At 33.0% G+C, this 22748-nt stretch overlaps 1 protein-coding gene across 3 annotated transcripts in view; it reads left to right on the forward strand.

Annotated features, from left to right (window-relative positions):
- The window catches only part of LOC129234233 (IQ motif and SEC7 domain-containing protein 1-like), a 684204-nt gene that overhangs the window by 267179 nt on the left and 394277 nt on the right, over positions 1-22748 (forward strand). Inside the window, exon 1 of one of the 3 annotated variants that reach the window (XM_054868171.1) lies at positions 3094-3200. The exons of the other annotated variants lie outside the window; for them this stretch is intronic. The gene's annotated coding sequence lies outside the window, so the exon portion shown is untranslated. Of the gene's footprint in view, positions 1-3093; positions 3201-22748 lie in introns of those variants that run through there. 3 annotated transcript variants of the gene reach the window in all.

The following is a 22748-nucleotide window of genomic DNA, read 5'->3' on the forward strand; positions in this document are numbered from 1 at the left end:
CCAGTTATAAGTTACGGCATCTATTTGTTTTACCTTTTTCATCCGCCATTAGACAGTGGCTGCAGCGCCCCTATAGTTTATTGGAGTTGCGAATTAATATATTAAAGTTGAGAATTTTTTTAATTAAATTATTTATTTTATGAAGTTTATGAGTTATACTGAATTTATGACTATTTAGTCAGTTATTTATCTTTAGTGGAAAAAAAATTAACCGAGTTAAATTATGATTGTAAAAATGAAAAAAAAAAAAAATTGAGTTTATAATTTTGTCCAGCGGTGCATTTATATGTTTCTCATTAATTTCCAGAAACAAAGCTTTTAGCAATCACTGATGGCAACATTTATTCATTCTATGCCGTTAAATTAACATTTTCGAACGAAACTTTCTCGTAATCCTGGATTTTTTACCTTTGAGTTTATACTTTTGTCCAGGTTTCACGTAATGATAAAATATTAAATCTGCAAAGTTTCTAATTTTATGAATTTTTTAATTTAATTGATAAGATGTACTAATTTTAGAACTATTTCTCCAACAATTCATATCCACTTCAATGAAAATAATATAAACTGAGTCATGTTATAATTGAAACAAAAGAAAAAAAAATTGAGTCTATAATTTTATCCACCACTGTATATCTTATCAGACTATATTTTGAATCTTGAATGTTTTGCAAAACATGTTATTAATTATTTTCCTATGGTTGAAGTAATATTAGCATCTAAAAGCGATGTTAAATACATTTTGATTAAAAAGAACTGTGGCTCTAAGGCATAAACTTCAACTCTATAAATTTGCAGGAATTGTAAATATATTCTTTGTTTTGCTATTATGCAGAGGAAAACGGTATTTTCTCCATTCATATTACCTACAAAAGATTCCAAAATGATTCTTATAATAATTTTCAAATGTGAAAAGAAAATTTTACTTCTTGCTATTTATATTTTATAACGCATTTTAATATTTTTACATATATCAACATTGTTATTAATATTTCTTGGTACTTTAACAGAATAATATTTGCTTAAAAAGAGTTTATGAAACTGAAATTTAAGAATTTGCATAAGAAAATAGACGCTATTGTGTAGGAAAAACGTTTGTTGACTTCTGTGCAACGTTTTTATTTTGTGATGTTTGTTTATTTATTCTTTAAGAGTGGGATTAAAAAGGAGTTTTTACTACTATTCAGTTTCAAAAGTTAAAACAATATATTTTCATCTATAATGAAATATTGTTTGATTTCTTTTCGTACAATTTGCAAGTCAAGTTTGTTCCTTTTCTGTTAAATGTTGATACAAAACATTGTGATTTGGGAATTTGTTTTAGACACGAAAAAACCCTCACACCTTCCGTAAAGAGTTTTAGTGCACATCAAATAAATCTCTACTAATAATAAAGCTGAAAGTCTGTCTGGATTTCTATCTGGATCCCTGTGACGCGCATAGCGCCTAGACAGTTCGATCGAATTTCATGAAATTTGGCACAAAGTTAGTTTGTAGCATGGGGGTGTGCACCTCGAAGAGATTTTTCGAACATTCGATTTTGTTCTTTTTCTATTCCAATTTTAAGAAAATTTTACCGATCAAACTATCACAACATGGTATAGTGTTCCACGATGTGATAAATTACGAAATTATCATAACGTGGAACCGTAACATGGGCAAACGAATGAATATACTAAATTGGCAAGAAAATCATTATCCAATATTTGTAAATATAGAAGCGAACCAAATGACCTTTTCATTTTCTCTTACGGGCGAAGACGTGCGGGTACCACTAGTTCAAAATAAAATTTTAAAAGAAGTTAAGCTATAATAGCTATGTTTGTCTTAACTTATGTACTGCCATTAATCTTAACAAAAAAGGCATTCACAGATCATGTAATCCTGCGCAACGTCATCATATTTATTTTGAATTGGTAGCTGGTCATATAACAGTTCAGTAAAACTAGTCTAAAAATGAACTGTTCTCGTCACTATAATGATTAAGTTATAAACGAAGAGAAGATGATGTAAAGATTTGAAATTGTTTCCCCTCAGAAACCGCTTTTCCAGCATATAAAACGAATTAGGAGATCCTTGCCGGATAAAAAGGTCCAGAAACACGAAATGTTGGTATCAGAACTCGGGTTAATTTTTATTGAAGTACCAGTTCATTTTTTCCATCTTCTGTTTGAGTTTTAATATGAAAATCTATCAAACGTAACATTAGTAAGTATTTAGTGGTCATCAAGTTTTATATAAAGCACTCAATGGATTAAAATATTAATAGATTTTAATCATTTAATCGATTTAATTAGTATTAATAACATTTAGTTGTTAAAAAAAACTCTTACTTTACTGTTTTCTAATAATTTACTTAATGTGCTTTATATACTTGGAAGTATAGCTTTAAATATGGGGATAAAAGTTGCCATTATTAGTTAGCATTTATTTATCATCAATTTTTATAAAAGAAAAATTTATTTTTAAAATTTTCTTGAAATTGATTCGTATTAATGTTTTAGCTTGATCGAAAAAGAAAATCATTCGTGACCTTAAACAATCATATATTTTCATTATCTTTATTGTTTGGCAATCTAAATCTCTTTTAACAGATTTAAATCAATATTTTAGATTTGTTGAAAGAAAAGAAAACGCGTGTGACCTTTAACAATCATACTTTTTATACTTTGTGTTTCACTTTCGGCAATCTAAATCTTTTTCTTTATCCTTCTGTCTTTCACTCTCTGCTAAAAATAATACAGAGTACAGTGTACTGGCGAAACACATACCATCCCAATTCAGTTTTAATCTTGTAAGCGAATGTACGGCTTCCTCTCATCATCAGGAGTCGATATTATCGCTCTACCCGTACGATGTCGAACTGATCTACTTGGCTGGACCTTGGCGACGCGAGCCTCCCTGGCTCCCATTTTTCGCTCAATTCAATTTTAAGGCAACCCTGTTTTCCCGCACGTCCTCGCCTCCTCTTCCTGAGCGTAGCGCGATCTCCCCATCGTAAAATCCTGAGCTTGGTTTGTGTGCCGGGGCTATGGCGACCGGCATCGTTCTGGTTTTTCGTGAATGAATTTTCTTCCAGATATTTAGCACTTCATTCGGAATTTGATGGGGAAGAAAAAGAGAAGATGCGATTTCTTGCGGTGGCGAATTTAAAATTTAATGCAAAATAAATAGCGGTGGAAACGGCCCATAAAAGTAGCGTAAGTAGCAATTTTTTTTTTTTTTTTTTTTTTGTTCTTTCTTAAATTTGGCTTTAGATTTATTGATATTTAGCATCGTAAAATGTAGGATTTAAGCCTATTTTATGGTTGACAAGGGCAAATATGCTGCGTTTGCGTTATGTTTGGATAAACGTACGTTTTTATACCTAATGCATGATTTGCTATGTGCTGTTTTGCCTGTATACATTGGTTTATTGCATTTAACAGACTTTTTAAATTTAGAATTGCAGTTCTATAATTGAGAAAGCTGTACACAAAACGAAAATTGTAATGTAAGAATTGTGACAGTAGTGAAAAAAAAATCTTTGAATGCAAATGTTTTTTATCAAAACAATTTGAAACGTTTATTTCAAAAGGTTCATTTTCTCTTTTTGATCTCTTCTTTCTCTTTCGAAAAGGGAAAAACTCTCATTGTCAATTTATTGTTTTTCTGGCATAATCAATAAAAAAATGTTTTTACTAAGTATACTATTATTGCAATTACCTACCAAAACAAATTAGTAAAAGACACGACGTTAATGTGTACCAAACTTTTATCAGTGTTTACTTTTAAGAGATGTTACCTTTTTTAAATAAAACATTTATTTAAATGTACATTTTCGTTTTGGAGCGTGTTCTAACCTACAATTCTTAGTGGTAGTAGTTATGAAGTTAATGATAGTAATTATGAAGTTAATTTTGTTAAAACTAAATTTTTAATGTTAAAATATGATTTTTTAGTATAAACCTTAGAACTGTGTGTTGGAATGCTTTAGTGCTAACAGCAAATTTTCTTTCATAAATATAACATGTATTTTACACTCTTTTCAACTCCTGTTTCAAGAAATATTGCTTATTAGTATCAGTATCAGTTAGTATTATACCGAATAGTTTATTTTATAGGAGTAATATAATTCTCCATGATCTTTTATATAAAGAATAAAAACAGTTCTAAGAAAATTAAGAGTAGATTTGTTTGATTTATAACTCATAATTGACATTACTGTCGACTGGAGAACTAAAATATGGATAAATCCTTATAAAAATAAATGAATAAATAAATAAACAATAACAAAAATATCTAATTCATGTGACGGCACTACAAAATTTAAACAAATGTCGCCTAAATTATAGAACTTTGCTGGAAATTAGTGAATTTTAATTTAGGACTAAATTTAAAACTTATTCAAAAAACACCAAGATAGTCAGTACAAAAGGAAAAAGTTCAATTATTAGTAAAAAAAGAGAAGATTATTTAATGCTTTTCAATAATTGTGATAAAACTTTTAAGTTTCTTGATAAAAATTAGAAAATTGTGATTTATTGAATGAATAACAATGCAGCCATTCGGTGTGAGTATTTTTCCTTTTGCTATGAAAGGATACTGTATATCAATAAGCGTGAAAACTGGTATTATTTTCATGTTTAAGATCCATGTTTTTTAAAATTGCCTTATATAAGTGTAGGCATGTAATGAAAATATTCTTTTTTCATCATCTCATCATGGGTTGAATCTCTTTTTGGAGAAACTATCGAAAGCTATATATTGCTACAGTTTGCTTAGACAAAAATCAAAGAAAATAAAGCAAAATGAATAAATAAGTATAATTTGAACCCATGCCAAAACATAAATGCCGAACACCGAACAAGTGGTCATGCTAAACATGAAGTCAGTCTTGTTTTATTATCGTTTTTATGATTTTTATTCCATCTGGAAAACATGTTTAGTTTTTGTATGCTTTCTCAGAACAAAATTGTTGTGAGCTTTAAGTGTACAAGTTTAAAACCGGTTAAAGTAGTAACTTTTGATAAATTTAAAAGAAATGCTAAAAGTTTTATGACCAATGTAATTTTAAAGTACTATTTTATGCAAGGAACAATTTAGTGCGAGGTATACTTATTAATTCTTTTATTTATTTTTTTAAGCTGAAGTTTAATCTTATCTGTGGTCTATTCCGTAAAATGTGCATTTTTTGTACCTTAAAATAACAAGTTGCTTTTAAATTCACGTTTGAAAATGCATAACGCAGCTACTCATTTAACGTCAATATATTTATAAACACAAAAGATGTTGCTATTTCAGTTGTGGTAAAATAAGTTATATGCTGCTGATCCTGATTTAATCCGGATTACTATGAATATTATATTTTAGGCAATATGAGCCTTAAAGTTTGGTTCTCATACGGACGAATCACTTGACAAAATCTTAATCAGTAGCATATTATCATAAAGTCATATATTCTTGTTACATTTTATTCTATTTGTTGGGTATATAACACACACAACCTGTATGCAATGCAATTCAAGTATAATTTTAGTGTTTAAGGCCTCCAACAGACGAGGCGGTTAGTGGAATCAACTTTTCGAACAACATGCCTGTCAACTGTTGTCCGTTTTTCACGAGAAGGCACTTCGCCACACCCCCTCGAGCGCAGAGTTCCATTGTACGCGGGGGTGATCGGTACGCAATCCACGCGCTTCTAAAAACAGACATCCTTAACTTGGGCGTGCATTTTAGCTTGCGTTCGACGAACCTCACCGGTCGACCGGTAAGTAACCGGTTACAAACCGCAGCGTTCTATCATCTATCGGTTACCTCACCGGTAACCATTTTAAGCTGTTGATTGGTTGATTGGAGCACGTGATCATTAGCTGTCACGTGATTAATTAACCGGTCGCTACCGGTCGAGCTCGTCGAACGTAAGCTTAATGTGCAAAAAAGTCTTAGTGTCCTTTACATCACTTGCTTCACTTCGTTGTTGGCATTTTTAGTTATTGTTACATTTTAAAAACTGCTGCTTTTACAACAAAATGTTGTGATCCGAGTATACTTTCTGCCGAAAACAGCGAAATAGAATCATCGGATACCACGTGACAAGGGTGCCTTCTTGTGAAAAACGGACAATAGTTGACTGGCGTTTTTCGTTGTCTTCACTCGAGGCAACTTAGTTAAATCAACTTATCTTCTAATAAGCCGAATTCATTCAAGCAGCTGCTTCACAACGTTGTTAAAAGTGAACCGACTCCCAACTCGTTTACTCGTGTGTAGAATAGAAAAATGTCGCAAGCTTATGCATACTGACTATATTATTCCAAACCAAGAAACTTATTCCAACAGCAGAACGGAATCATTTCCCTTCGAATTGACGTCATACTCCGTCCGTCTCCGTATAGAAAATCCGCAGACGATGAGACTTTGCCGAGACTGTCTCAGGGAAGAATCATGACGTAAATCCGAGGCGGGAATGCTTACGTTTTTTCTGGAATAGATTCTCATTTGGCGTTTCTAGTAATGTATTAAGTTTTTTTTAGCAGTCTTCTTTTTTATATATAGTGTAAATACCGATGGCATCTTTTATAAATGGTAATTTTATGTGGAGATGCATCTTACATTTAAAAAAGATAACTTGAAAAATCATGCGAAAAGTACATGATTTGCTCTTGTACTTTGTCAAATTTTTGTGCGTAATACGAGCGAGTGGTCATTTCTATTCACATTCTATTCAAACAATAATCAATTGACTAATGAAATTCTGAACATAATTTTAAAATAATAGAAGTGAGTAAAGAAAATTACATATGAGGCAATGAGAGAAGCAAGGGATGCAAGTGGACATTTCCAAGTTTTGAGTAAAACGCGTTTAAAGATTACGTCCTAGGTCGGCTTTCATTAAATTTTTTTTCTAAATCATGCTGTATAGCAGCAACTACCAGGGCTATTAATACTATCTCTTTCCCCAAGACAGAGGAGAGGTTCACCTACCAAGTGTACTAGTTATCTCCAAACTTTTAATTTTGCCACTTACATCCCTTTGCTTCTCACTGCCTCATACATTAAATGTTAAAAATTTTACAACATATGACTTATTGGAAGAATAATTTATATTTATTCTACATAAAACAGTTTGAATAATCCTAGTTTAAACTTTCACCTTAACAGATTTAAAAGTTCTCATGCAATCCCGATCCATGTATCAGAACTATTATCTTTACTCGAGTTACACGCGTATCTCACGAACGGATGTCGTTCTGTACACAGCAAGTAATGAGCCTCCATTTGATATGTTTCTAATACCATTAGCCTAATGAGAGCCTCTAATCATCCGCAGCTGCACTTCACTTCACTTGAGTGTGTCTCACGCCCTTGAATCCACAATTGTTAATTTGTTCTTCTCGCCGTTAACAGTCTTGTTAGGTTGATTGAATTTCGTTCAAATATGCGAAGAGAAATCAAGGAAACACTTTTTTTTTTAAGAAAAGACGTTCGTAATATTTTTTATTTAAGTATTTTTTAATGTTTTTAATTTGTTCTAGTATATTTTAAAGTTTATGCTTTGAAAAGTAGAAACTTTTAGAATGAAATGTCCTTATTTATATACAGTAGACCCTCGTTTTACGAGGGGGTTACGTTCCACGGAAATGCCGCGTAAATCGAAACCATATAAATTGAGACCTGATAGTAGTGTTAAAATAAGGGTTAGGTTCCATTGATAAAAAAACTACTTCATTCTAGTGATGACTAATGGTATAATAAGTTTAATGTGTACTTATATAGTGTTTTATGTACAACATCCATATAGAAAACATAAATTAATTTCGTGTTCTGTTTATAAAGATGAGCTGGCTATGCTAGTCTTTTAGCAGTCATTAAGAATTTTTCTCTGTAATTCTTTGCAGAGTATTAACGCATCTATGACCACTTGCGTCATTTCTATGATAGCATCTTCCTTCACTAACAAATCAGAATGATCATTTCTATTGTCTAGGAATGGCTCAAAATTTTCAATGAGAATGTTTTCTTTTGTGCGTCACCGATGTCGGTATCCTTGTTGGTTTTGGCCGCCTTTGTCACTCCTAAAAGCTCTTCTTTCAGTAAGTTCTGAACTGTGTGAGTTTAATAACTTTACTTCTGGAAAGTGCTTTGGAACCAATTGCTTAAAATGTCTCCAGTGACCCGATTATTAGCACGCCAGAATGCAGTTTATTACGTGTAATCTGCAATCTTTAGGAGTTTGGATTTTGAAAGAGGGGAAAATTTTATCTGTTTGCATTGCCGCATCCGCGTAAAACCGAAATTCATCCGCGTAAAATAAAAAAAAGGTGTCAAATATTAAACCACGTATAACCGAAACCGCGTAAAATAAACCCGAATAAAGGGGTCTACTGTATTTATGAAAAACAATTTTTGCTGTACACTGTAGAAGTTTTTGTAACAGTTTCGGAGGATGGTATAGTATGTTTCACGGTTTTGATAAAAATCACGTTAAAGTTTTAAAAACGGTTTAACTTCATATTTATTGGAAGTAATTTTGGTACGTCTCTAATTAAACTGATAGCAATTTTTCTGTAAATCAAACTGATAAAGTTTTATTTCATTATTTCTTTGGGCACTTTACGTTTCTTCTACGTCAGAAGAGTGTATTGCATAACATCGTAACCTTTCGATGAACAATGTAACATTGGTCTCTTTCAGAGGCGGCGATTAGAAACGAAAAGTGAAAGGGAGGGGGGTGGGGGTTAAAACGACAAGTAAAAGCCATAGGATTTTTCGCGTTAGCAAAAAAAATTAAAGAAAAAAAAGTACAAAATTTTGCTAAGGCTGGTTTTGAGAGCATATGAGTGGTAGTTGATGCAAATCTAATTGCTTAAATCACGTTTTTCTTAAGATTATGATAAATTATGTACACAATAACTTTCCCCGAAGAAACACTTAGACATGAATTAGATTTGCATTATGTACCCCAAAGTTTCTTGAGATGTCACAAACACTTGGTAATAATTTCATTAAGCAAAGTATATGGCTTGTTTAAGTAAAACAATGGATTTACTAACATCTAAACAATAAATACATAAACTAAAAATTACTGCTTGTGCTAAATAAAGTTTTGAAAACAGATATACAAAGTAAAACATTTAATTATAAGCTGAAAATTTTGATACTTCTGTTTTTTTTTTTTTTTTTAAATAATTTCTAGTTTCGGTTTCTAAATTAGAAAATAAAATAAATAAATGAATCATAAAAAGGAGGTAGGGTTCCCCCTCCTTGCCCCCCCCCCCAAATTGCTGCCACTGGTCTCTTCTCAAGAAATAAAACAAAACCAGTCCAATCAGAAATAATGCATGAGGACCGGTTATGCTTTTTCGGCAGAAATCTGTACACAAATAACCTGAAATATGATGACACACACTGTGATGAACGATTAATATTAGTCTTCGTGATCGATATCGGCAGAACTACTTTTTTCTTGTGCATAGTTCTCTTCTATGAAGGAGCATTACGCAACGGTAGTAGATGACCAGATTTTTAGGGGTAGAGCTATAACTTTTGTGTTTGGCAGTATACTGCAATTAGTTTGATTGTTGTAATTCATAAATTAATTTTTGTTCTATAAATTGCTTCATTTTGAAATTAAAAGCGTAAACAGCAAATTACTGATTTGCAAAATTTGATTTTTCTATTAAAATGAAAGTTTTAGAGTTTACAGTGATATTTTTTTAACGAAATTACAAATTTCGCATAAATTAATGTTGACACAGGTGTCAATTGGGGTGGTAATTTTTGGTGTCACCTACCCCTTCTCCCAAACAGAAAAAAAGTATCATGTTTAATGTAAATACGAATTTCTCAAAATTTTCTGAAACGTCTAATGTTGTTTGGTTTAAATCACGTTGGTTTAAACCATGGTTTAAATCAAGTGGTTTAAAAAAAAAACTTTTTTTTTTTTTCAAAAATGTTTTATTTTGAAGAATTTTATTGTTTCAGGCCAAATGTTTTCATAAATTTTACATATTATTGCAATCTAATTAATGCAAAGTAACTATCAAAGCTTTATAGATAAATTACAGATTTAATGAATTTAGAAACTTATATTTTTTTGGTAATGCAAGTAGAGAAAGCATAAAATTGCGCTTATATCTGCAGCCTGAACGCGTTTTGCATGCTCGATAGACGATGCAGTTAGAGCAAGAAAAGAAAATATATAAAATTTAGAAAACAGAAAATATTCATGTAAATCAGCGCTTTTGTTAAAAATATTTAACGCTAAATTTTCACCTTTCGAAATACTTTCTTGATCCTAATATAATTAATGTATGAGTACCAATACCATGTATGAATGGTGGAAGAATCAATAAACATTAATTTTCATGACAGTCTTCATTACTAAAAGAAGTTTAAAAGAGTATTTTCATTTAAGTTTGCACTGAGCCTTTTAATTAAAATGATTTTTTTTTTCTTTCAAAAAAAAATATTGTACTCCTAAATGCATTAAACCAGGAGAAATAACTTCCACAATGGAAAACATAATGATTTTCTCAAAACGTACTTGTACTGTTTCTATATCGTTGTCATTGATACATTCGGTAAATAAATTACATGATTTGTAACTTTTTTAAAATTCTTTAAACGAAATATGCGTTGATCTTTTAATTTTTTAAAGTTGTGTAATGTACATCAGACTTATGATTTATTTGTAGATACTGAAAAATATTTTCTATGTTTAAGAAGGCATGATTTTAATTTTATTTTTGTATTTATAGTTGATAGCTATGATTATGAGGATATTAATTTGCAAGAATTTATTCTCGGTTATCTGTAATTAATAATGCCCGAACTATCGCAGTAAATTATTTCTTTGATTATTTATATGAAGGCCCATTTACGTATTTTATTTTTTATAATAGTTGAAGATTTTCAAATAATATTCTCCTATAGAAATCTCGAAGTATGAGGAAATGAAATTACAAGACTTTACTCTTAATTATTTAATTAAGTGCGAAGAAATCAGGTACAAATATGAGTATTAAATTCCTTAACAATTAATTGATTGGTTAGCACATTAATATTACATTTTCTCACGAAAGACTTTCATGTCATTTTGCTGCAGGTCGTATACTTCAGGAACGTTCAATAATGTTTTTCTTTGTATTATTGAGGATTAACACGAAAAATGACTCGGTGTTATTTTTCGGGGAATTGTTTAATTTGCTTGCAATTCCTGGCAAACTTTTGTGAGATAATTGTAAAGGTTTTCCTTTTTTACTTCCTTTTCCAAAAAAGGAAGTATTGTATTCGCGAAAAAATTTTCACTCAAAATTCGGCCTTAATTTCCATTTTGCTCACCCCCGAATGAATGTTGAGTTTTTTTTGGACCCAACCACACGTGGATATATGCCTGGAAACGTAGAGACACCCGAAATATCCATTTTGACGATTGCCGAGTTAGTTACAAAGAATTTTCTCGTGTCATCCGTATGTACGTATGTATGTGCGTATGTATGTCACATAACTCAAGAACGGTATGTCCTATAAAGTTGAAATTTGGTACGTAGACTCCTAGTGGGGTCTAGTTGTGCACCTCCCTTTTTGGTTGCTTTAGGGTGTAATTAAGGGGCCCTTTGGGCCCCTTTTTTAGGGGGAAATCATTGTTAATTTCGATGTAAACTCAAGTGGTGTTATAATTTGTCGGACACTTTGCGATATATCGCCAGTCTTTTGGTCGCCAAGTTTTGTCGCCAACTTGGTGACAAATTTGGCGATTTTTTTAAAAATTTGGTTTAACTTTGTCCACTGTTGGTGATATTTAGAGAGTAAACAATTGAATCACATTAAAATTGCCAAAAATGTGGAAATGAGATTAAATTGGAGTAAAAGGAAGTCATGTGATGCACACATCAGCTCGTTTTTTCATGTAATGGCCGCATAACGTAAAAGGGAATATATCTTTAACATATTGCTTTTATGTGGTGTCCTTTCATGAAACTTTGTTCAAGGGCGTTTTATAGAGAAAAAAAAACTGAATTTTAGCGATAAATTGTTTATGGGTTATTTTATTGGGAAACGTTCGATATTCGTGTCTTTACATTTAATGAGCGGATCGAATCTGCTCGCTTTTCAGGAGAAATTATTAAACATGCATGAATAACTTTAAAGCGTTGTTGTTGTATTAAAACGACTTTTGAAAAAAAGCTTTGAGTTTTTTTAAATTTTATTCTATATTTTTGGGTTTTTTAAAATAGTTCTTAAAAGAATAATCTGCTATTTACGAAGGGACAAAAAAAACTTCCTTTTTACTCTCCTCGCTCCCAGTGTAGTTGTGTAGTGAAACGTTAGAAGCAAAATTCTGCTGAGAGCACCGACATTTTTCTTAGAAAAAAATCATGCAACTTTACGAATTAAGTAATCAATGATGATACTGATCATGGAAACATCTTTTAATTATATTGTTCAGTTAAGGTTTTATTTTAGTTATTTTTTTTTCTAAAGTTACGGCACTTTTGCGTACTCAAGCATACTCGTTCGGACATGCTTCCAAAACGAACTTGAGGTGAACAATTTTTGAAATTGAAGTCCTAAAAGTGCTCGTGTAGGTCATCTTTGATGACGGCAAAAGCGTGGGTCTTAGAACTTTCCCTCGGAAATGTTTCGATATTGAAATTTTGACGATTTTTGATGATGGGATGTTTGAGGTTGTTCTTCCGGAAATTTTCCGAAATTGGAGTTTTAAAAACGCAATTGTAGGCCTATCTAGAGGAAGAGATGTGTTTCAAGGAATCTTCCCCAACACATTTTGGAAATTGAAGTTCCCAAAACTATCTTCATTGTCATGATTGGGAGAGAGGCTTCAATGTTCTCTACTATGAATGTCTCGCAATTTAAGTCCAGAAAACTCAATTGAGGACGGTTTTTGTAATGTTAGGAAAATGCGAATTTTGGTGAAATTCTCTCAGATTTGATTTTTTTTTTAATTTTCGAAATTTCGAAACTCTCTCTTCCTTGCGTATTCGTGTTTCGATTATGACATGAGCATTTGTTAGACAAACTCGGTAAATTAACTTCTATTCGATGCATTGCATTGTAAATTAAACTATCGTATCACCCCAAAAAGACTTGAGACAGTCTTTTATGTACTTCCTGCGCTATAATATTGTTACTACATAATAAAAAAAAGTTCTTCCGTTCTTCAGTTATTCACCAGTAAAATAAATACAGCCTCTTCGCAGTCATTTAGCTTAAATGTTTTTCGCTAAAAGATCACGTGCCTGCTTTTAAATGTGTAAATGATCCCTTGTTCCCCCTTCGCTATCCTTTCGGGCTTCCATTCCCATTTCTAGTCTACTAAGGGATTGGGAAGTCGTAACCTCGCTTCTCCCAAAATATTTTTAGTGAACATTTTCCCTCATATTTTTTCTTTCTCTCCTCCGGTGCTTTTATTATTTTGTTTAACTTCCTCCTAAAATCTATTTCTCTCGGTTTTTCTCATGCTTCTTTAATGGCCTGCTTGCTCCAGAAATATTTATGCATTTTTTCTCTCTCCATGTTTCTTTTGTTTATTTTTTCTTATTTGTGTGTATGTCTTTTGGTTGTAATGGCGGAATTTTGGTACTTTTTACTCTTGAGGTCAATTGCTTTATGGAGCGGAAAGAACAGATTCTTTCCCGCGTGTTGCCAATTTTGTTTTTACTTCAAATGTTAGCATTCGAGTATAAATCGCCAAACAGTTCATGTTGATTGTTTAAAATGTACATTTATCGAAACAGTTTTGTTGAAACGCAAAGTACGCCAAGTTGTTTTTCTGTAATAAGTGACAAGGTGTTTTTTCGTTAAGTACTTTTGAACGTTTCTCTCCTTTTTGAAAACTTTACTCGTTACAGAAATTTGAATGAAATAAAGTAGTTTTAAATGCAAAAAAATGGTTTTCGTTATTAGCAAAGTGATCAGCATTGGGTTTTTTACTTCTTTGGAAGTCAATATGTTACAAATGGGGTCGTTTCCAAAATTTTAAAAGTATGTTTGATCATTCAATCAAACATACTATCAATCAAACATAGATCCTATGCTTGATTGATAACATAGGATCTATGGATTATATATCAATCAAACATAGATCCTATGGAACTATAGGATTATATATCAATCAAACATAGATCCTATGTTTTTAAGGAACATGCTTAAAAACATAGGATCTAACTATTTTTTAAATCATTTGTATAAGTTTAATATTTTTAAAAAAATACTTAACTTGTATGCTTTCATTGCGCTTTCAATGTTTACATTTCTTGCCAATGTCATCAGAAATCATGAAATGCCATTCTGTGTTGCCATTCGCAGAGAAAAATATTTAATTCGCATCTTTACTCACGTGTACTGGCAACGATAGGTTTGATAGCAAGCGTAGAGTGCAATTTCAATTCACTTCTTGATTATCATAACGTGGAAACGCGGTACAAAGATGCAGCAAAGAGCATCATTTGTGACGTCATCAAGACCACGCCTTGTTTGAAAAATCGGACATTTGGAAAAAATAATTAAAAAATAACTGTTGGGAAAATGAAAGAATTTTCTGGATCCATGATATTTTTTCTTTTGCTTATTCTATCAATTTCAGTGACTAAAAGTACTACTTTTGACTGAAGGAAAGAACCCCATTGTAAAAGAAACGTATACAATATTTAAAAAAAATTGAAAATGTGGAAAATTTATGAACTTAAAGTGAATGAGAACCTTGAATATTTTGAAGAATGAAGATGTCGAAGAAACAAATTTAAGAACCTCGGTAGAACATATCTGTGGTAGAAGCTCCTGAACTTGAATTTGCTTGTTTTTCAACTTGTGAATCCTTGTCGAAACTCCGAGCAATCGGTTTCGTATAAATTTTCAATTTTGATATCCGCAAGCTTTTTATGCCCCTTTGTGGTTGAAGCGATAATAAAAATGATTTAAAAAATACAAAATTAAACTTTTTATACGGGCCCTTGGTTTCCTAATTTATATTTAGGGTAGTTATTTCCATTGAAAAATATTACTAAAACAAAAACAAACTTGATATTTGAGCGACCAAGACTCATGGAGATATTCGAGTTCACGTTTTTAAGGGATCAAACAGAAAAACAGAAAATGGAGAGTGCAATTATATTTCTGGAAAACTGCAAGTTTAATTTAATGCATTATATTTACAAAATAGAGGAATCTATACGTAAAATAAACAGTACGCATCAAACCTAAAAAATATGTGTGAGATCTTACTTATTATAAAGCTGAAAGTCTCTGTCTGGATCTCTGTGACGCGCATAGCACCTTGACCGTTAAGCCGATTTTCATGAAATTTGGTACAAAATTAGTTTGTAGCGTGGTGGTGTGCTTCCGAAGCGATTTTATGAAAATTCAATTCTGTTCTTTTTCTATTCTAATTTTAAGAACATTTTACCGAGCAAATTATCACAACGTGGACGAGTAAATTACTAAATTATCATATCGTGGAACCGTAACATGGGCGAGCTAATAGCCACAGCAAATTGGTGAGAAATTCACAACTCATTATTTGTAGATATACAGGTGAACAAAAGACCTTTTAATTTTCTACTACGGGCAATGCCGTGCGGGGGTACCACTAGTATTTAATATGTTAGGTAATCTTTATTCGCTTTATTTTTATTATCTTTGTTTCGAGTTCTCCATAAATTCCATAAATATTTTTATAATACTCTGTATATTAGATCTGCAGATGCAGAAAATGCTCCAATTCCCGAGTTACTTTGAAGTTCCCTGACGAAACCTAAAAAAAAATTTGAACTCCAGGAGCAACTAAACAAAGGGATGGAAAGGGGGCTGCTTCTTGTATCCAGGAGCTTCCCTACAATTTGCCACTTTCTCTTCCGCACCTGTAGCATCCCTTAAGAATCTCTCTCGTGCCCCTAAATCCCTCCTCCACACGCACGTATTTTGTTCCTCTTCAGATGCTGATGTTTCCCGCTATCGGGGGACAGATTTTCCGGGGCGTTGCCATGCAACCGATAGTTTCTCTCCTTCCTGTCATCTGCAGCCCTCTCTGCTTATTAATCCCCCCCCCCTCCTCCCTCTGTTTTCAACTATGCAGGTGTCTCTTGCCTGAGCAAATAGCAGTAATAGCAATTGTGCCTTAATTTTTGTCAAACGCTTTGTTTCGAAATAATTTTGAAATTGATATTGTGTAGTTAACTGGTTAATATTGAGGCGAGGTTTTCTGTTTGAAAAGCGAAATTCTAAAATTTAATATTTAAATGAATAAATGAGACAGTTGAATGGAATTGCGAATGTTTCTCTTTGTGCATCGACTCTGCAGTCTTTAACTATTTGGATTCAATATTTGAAACCCTAAAACACACCAAAATGTCCCCTCGACAATCGCTATTGAAGTTGAAACCAGACTGTGTTATTTCGACTCTGTGCACCATCTTCTCTACATAATATTAAATGAAGTCTCCAAAAAGCGTCTGTGTGTTTGAACTCGCAAAACTCGAGAACTACCTGGCTGATTTCGCTGAAATTTTCAGTTTGTTCCTTTAAGTCCTGAGAAGGTTTGCATACCTGAACGAAAAAAATTCGACGAGTAATTCTTTTTTAATTCCAATTTAGGCCCAATTTTCATATAAATTCCCGAATATGGGGGTGAAAAATTACTTGCACATGTTAAAATTACAGATCATCAGAAAGGGTAGAATTTTCCGCGTTCTACGCAATTTGTTTCAAAGCTCTAACTTTATTACAGCGGGAGTTATTTGCGTTTAAAGCTCGAATTTTTTTAGGCTTAGCTGAAATTTAGGCACTACTTTCTTCATTAAATAAATCAATAAAAAGTGAAGGAATAGTCCCACAGCTTTCTTTTTGACGCCATTGGAAAAAGCGACCTTTTTTACTCTAGACCTAACTTGACCTTCGGTCGAAAAAAAAGCTTTTATCGCGAAAGGAAAAAAGTTACAAGCCTTTTTAAATCAAGTTTCAGAAATCTCGATTCCATTCAAATTGTGAACCATTTTCTTTCACATTTTAATTCTTAAACTTATTTTATTTTTTGTTTCCATGGTTACGCATTTTAAATCCATCTTTCTGGATTTAATTTCTTAAAAGTATTTTAATATCTGGCGTCATTGTTTAGAAAGAAAATCATGATGTTTGTTTTATTTATTTTTTACGCCTAAATGTTGAATATACGTCACTTGATACAATTTTTATTTTCAAGGTAGACCGGGTAAAGCTGGGTAACGCAGCTAGTATTTGAATAAATTACAACTCCTTCTGCATAAGCAGGTAGACAAAAAGGCTCTATAAGACACTAGGGTAACGGCACCAGTAACAGGCAAGGGTCCAGTAACAGACAGTCGTAAGTTTGGATTTAAATTATAAGAATTTTAGCGGTTAAAACTGATGTTGCTGCGACCCATGAATACGATGCAACTATCTAGTGTTATCAGAGTGTATTTTATGAGCCAGTTGGTATTTACAAGGCAGTGGTGGAAGGTTATGAACAGCTACCACGAGATCTGCAGGTGTTTCATATTCATTTGAATTTAATAAGGTTTTAGATCTAAAAATAAAGAACTTTTGCACATTTTGAAGAGAAAAGGAAAGTTCTGTCCATTATTCATCCTTTCCTCATCCTATCTGCTATTAGGCATCATCAGATTTTTCGGTGTCTGTTACTGGGGGGTCAGAATTTTTTCGAAATTGAGCAAATAAAAATAGAATTAATTCAGAGGATCCAGAACCAGCCAAACGTTGGATGAGATGTAGTTTAGGAAAATAGTTTAAAAAGTCTAAATACATTAAAAGGCTCACGAAATTCAGTTAACCTGAGAGCGATGTCTGAAGCATGTCTGTTACTGGTGCCGTTAGCCTATTTGCTTGCTATTTGATAAATAGTAATAAATTGTACAATCGTCGCCAAATCGGTATATGCTTGGAATTTTTCCAATTTTTCAGAACACCAAGTTTAAAAAGTAGTCTTTAAGTTGGATTTATTCGAAAGTAGTAAAACAAGTTCAAAAAATCAGCGATACTAAAATGTTTATTATAAATTAAGGCTCACAACATTTTAGATTCTCAGCAATAAACCTCCTGTTATGCTACTGTGTATGTAATGAAGGACTTTATCACCAAACTGTTGTTGTGAAAGATTAACCAGATCTTTATCTTGAAATTATCGAAATCTCTTTAAATAAAATAGAATACGTTGCTGAAGTTTCTTTTCCTATTGATTGTTAATGCTTTGAAGCTACCATGACAACTTTCCAAATTTGTATAACATTATAACAACAAAAACCATGATCCTCTTGGTGAAAAAATCGTTTTCAACGATGAAGTATAAGACAGCTCATGAATCTGGCAATAATGGGCGTGTTAATTTAACTACACTGAACCAATGAATTATAATTAATAATGAATAATTAATAATGCATAAAAATATTGGGTGCTGTCACTATCAGTGTACAACAGTATTAGGTTCCTTTTTCATATCTTTTTTTTTAACACTTAACTCTGTCGTGTACAATAATGATGTTCAGCTGCAGAACATTATGTTTCTTAAATGCTACTTTATACCAAGGAAAAACTAAGCCAAATCTAGTTTTGAAGACAAAGCAAAATATATTTTAATGAACTTTGTAAAACAATTTTTAACGAAGCTTCAAAAAAGTATCATTTATTTTATGACGATTACTTATTTGCAAACATCTGACGACTTTAAGTACAAAAATGTGCTTTTTAAATTATAAATAACTTCTAAATATGTTATGCATAAGAATAACGGTTGTAAAACTCTTGTGATTCTTATTTTAATATAAATTGATCAGTAATGCTCATATTTCTTAGTGTAACTTACAAATTTATTCTATGAAACTTGTTCAATATAATATTTGTTTGAAGTAGGGAAATTTATGCTTAGGTAAACTTGTATAAATTGAGCAATGCAGTTTGCAATCAAATGTCTGAATCTTCGTTCCTTACCGAAAATGTTGTTAATCAGATTTGCAAACACTGCCTCAAGCACGGTTTAATGTTGAGCGAAGTTACCAAGTTACTTGTTGACATTTACACATTTGTTCAGGAATTTGTCTCAAACTTACGCCGTACTAAACAGGCGTTAGTTTCAGTAAGAAATGCTGGCACATTCCTCTTGTATGTATCTATTTAATATGATAATCCAAATTATTTTAGCCCTAAAGCTAAGCTCGTATATTTTGGTTTTTTAAAGTGTTTATCGAGGTAATGGCGGATTTTCTTAGTCACAAATTATGAGAAGAATGGGAAATACTGCTTTGTTTCTAGTTTCCTGTACAATTGATTTCCAACATGTATTTACATCAGATGAAGTGAGTAATATTTCTATTAAATAAAATAGTAATTAATATTTAAGTTAAACTAGAAAATATATGCGTGATATTTATCTTACGATAATAAGTTCTTAATCATCTATAACTAAGCTGTAGGATTTTTAGAAAAAACATTTCTGTACTTTCATGCGACTTTTATGCGTAATATTCCAGTAATAAAGTGGTGAGAGCTTTTGAAATGCATTGTACAATATCAATTATTTTCCTTTCTAAATTGCCGTTTAGTTCCCCCCACAGCCTTCACAGATTGCTTCACAAAACACGTGCGGGTTTTAACCCCATTGTGCATCAAGTATTCTGACCTAAGCGTTCGTACACTCATAACTGTAAATTAATAAAAAGGTCTACATGATTTTTTCCCCCACCAAAGTCAATCTCTTTCCCTACCTTTGTCTACCTCCGACTCTTACTCTTTTCCATTTCCTAACCGAAGCGTGTGGCGAAAAAAAATATTGATCGTCCCCCTCTCCCCGAGATTAAACGGGGATGGGGCAATCCCTCTGCTCATAATAACATGAGAGAGGGAGGGAGATTCGAGTGGGTGGCAGACGATTCCAAATATAACACCGGGATGAGGACTGGGGTGGGGAACGTTTGGGGTTCAAACCCTGTTTACGTGAGATACGCGCAGGAGAATCAGTTGCTCTCCCAGGTTCGCTGCTTGCTGTTTCTCTTGCGAACGTGCAACAAGCGCTTATTGCATGTAGATATGTTTATGGTAATTCTGTGTTGGTGATTTCTTCATTTGCATTATGGATTTACCTGATGATTCTTCGAAGTAAGTTAAGCTGTCGTTTTTCGCCAAGTTCAAATTCAGAGTTTTGGTTCTTGTGACTGGGATCGTTTTTGCGTGTCTTATTATTTCAAAGCTTCTCAGATTTTTATTAAGTTACTGACACGCAAAAGGCTTCTCTTTTTTTTGAGCAATTACGATTGCTTATTGTTTTTATTTGACTGTTTTTGATGTTACGCTAATTTTATTTTCCCACCAGCACCCTCTGCAGCATCACCGTTGAACGGATCCTCACGATGCTGCTCCTCTTGCGAAAACAGTGTCCAGGTTGCGTCCATATCCTACACACACACACGCATACATACTCACACCTACACATGCACACACACCTACACACACACACCTACACATACACACACTCCTACACGCACTTCTGCACATACACGCACTCCTACACATACACACACTCCTACACACACACTCATGCCTGCACAAAGACACAAACACAATCGCCTACACACACACACACACACACACAAACGCCTACACATACACGCACTCCTACACATACACACACTCCTACACACACACTCATGCCTGCACAAAGACACAAACACAATCGCCTACACACACACACACACACAAACGCCTACACACACACACAAACGCCTACACACACACACAAACGCCTACACACACGCACAAACGCCTACACACACACACAAACGCCTACACACACACGCACACGCGCGTACACAATACTCACTCACACACATGCATACATACACTCACATGCACCCACACACATGCGCCTACACAAACACACACACGCATACACACGCTCGTGATCGCGAAAAACATAATTTGAATTCAAGATGCCAAAAATTCAAATTAACATATATTTTTTAATTTTTTTTTTATTATTTTTTTATTTTTATTTATTGTTATTAATATTTTTTTTACTGTTTCAAAAAGCAAATCATCTTTAAGAGATAAACAAAGGCTGATTTTTAAATATTTTCTCTAGATGACATGTTTTCCATTACATAGTGAAAATATATCAAAACAGTGGAAATAAAATCCATTGGACCGAATCTTTTAACACCAATTTGTTTATCTAGAACAGTGGTGCCCAACCTTTTTCTGCCTGAGGCCGCGCTTCTCATTAAAATCATTTTCGCCCGGCCAGAACGCATATAAAATTTCGAAATATTTCTTTCTTTCTTTTTCTTTTTTTCTTTTTTTTTGAAATAACAGGAGAAAACATGGAACAGAAGAGAAAAATTACCTATCAATAATTGTTGTTATCAATTACTTGATGTTTATTTAATTAAATGTATGCTTTTCAGAAACCATTTTATGAATATTTGGTTCCAAATTTGTGATATTGTCATTTTCCATGCTTTTCGATTTGTAACATTGAATCTAACAATGAGACACACGGATCGGCATTGCGGACCGAATGTGACCCGCAGGCCGTAAATTGGGCGCCACTGATCTAGAATGTTGTAATCCAACAAAGTGCGGTAGAATAGAGGTGGTCTCTGGGGCCGTACCCCTTCCTCGACGCTCAAAATAAAATTCCGTTGTGAAATATAAATTATCTTCTGTCTAAAAGATATTTTTTCTCCACCTAATCAGTTTTATCAATGAATGACTATCTGTAAAACTCAAGTTAGATTATTGACTACTGTTTACATTTTCAAGTTTCAGAGTTGACTGTTTTTAGTCTGCACACCAGTGTTGCAGAATTTCTTGCTACCAAAGGTGCTCATAAGGAAGGTTCATAATGCAGATTGCGCCATGTAAATTTGAGGAGGATAATTATACAGGGATTTCGGTCTTATTTGGGGGGGGGGGTCTCGTTTTAGGAGTTAGCTCCTTAGTATTTGAGGACAGTGCGTCACCGCCGTTGGGAGAGATGGACACCAGGGATGGATGGATGGGAGAGGCTTGCCAAGCCTCTGATCCCACATCACTATCACCATCAAGTTTTCTATTAGAGAATCGGGAACATGTTTTCACCCGAAATCGTTGCTATTTTTTTTTTTTTTTAATTCATGGTATATATTGTTCACCTACTACAAAAACAGCTGCGTTTAAATTTCTTACGCTTACTGATAGGATAATCATACTTAACTTAATCCACCCTTGTAGTTAAGCAGATTAGGGCGTGATTAACGATAACGGGTAAGCATTATATTCCAGCTTGAGGCTTTGACTGGAATCGTGGCTCAAGGCATTCGATCGAATGGCTGCCATATCGCTTAATTGGCGATGCATTAATTTGCATAAATTATAGCCATTGCGTTTCTCTCTGTTAGCAATGTCTGCTTGAGCAGTCTGTGAAATGACAATATATGTTCACGCAGGTAAATTTGATTGAGATATACTTGATCATGGCATGTAAACAACATGTTCTAGACTCGTCCTACAACGAAAAGAAAATATTTAAAGTTCTTGATTTGTGATATCGTTATGGAACAGTCTTTACATCACATGATGCTGCATATATACAGTCGGACTTTCATATATCGAAGTAGCAAATTACCAGAAAAAAATTCGATACATAGAAATTTCGATACATAGAAACGATCTTATTTTATCATAAAAATCTCCTAAAACATTTAAATTAAAGCTAATTTTCGTGTATGAAACCCAATTTCTAA

This window comes from Uloborus diversus, chromosome 1 (genome assembly GCF_026930045.1).
Source record: "Uloborus diversus isolate 005 chromosome 1, Udiv.v.3.1, whole genome shotgun sequence".
NCBI lineage: Eukaryota > Metazoa > Arthropoda > Arachnida > Araneae > Uloboridae > Uloborus > Uloborus diversus.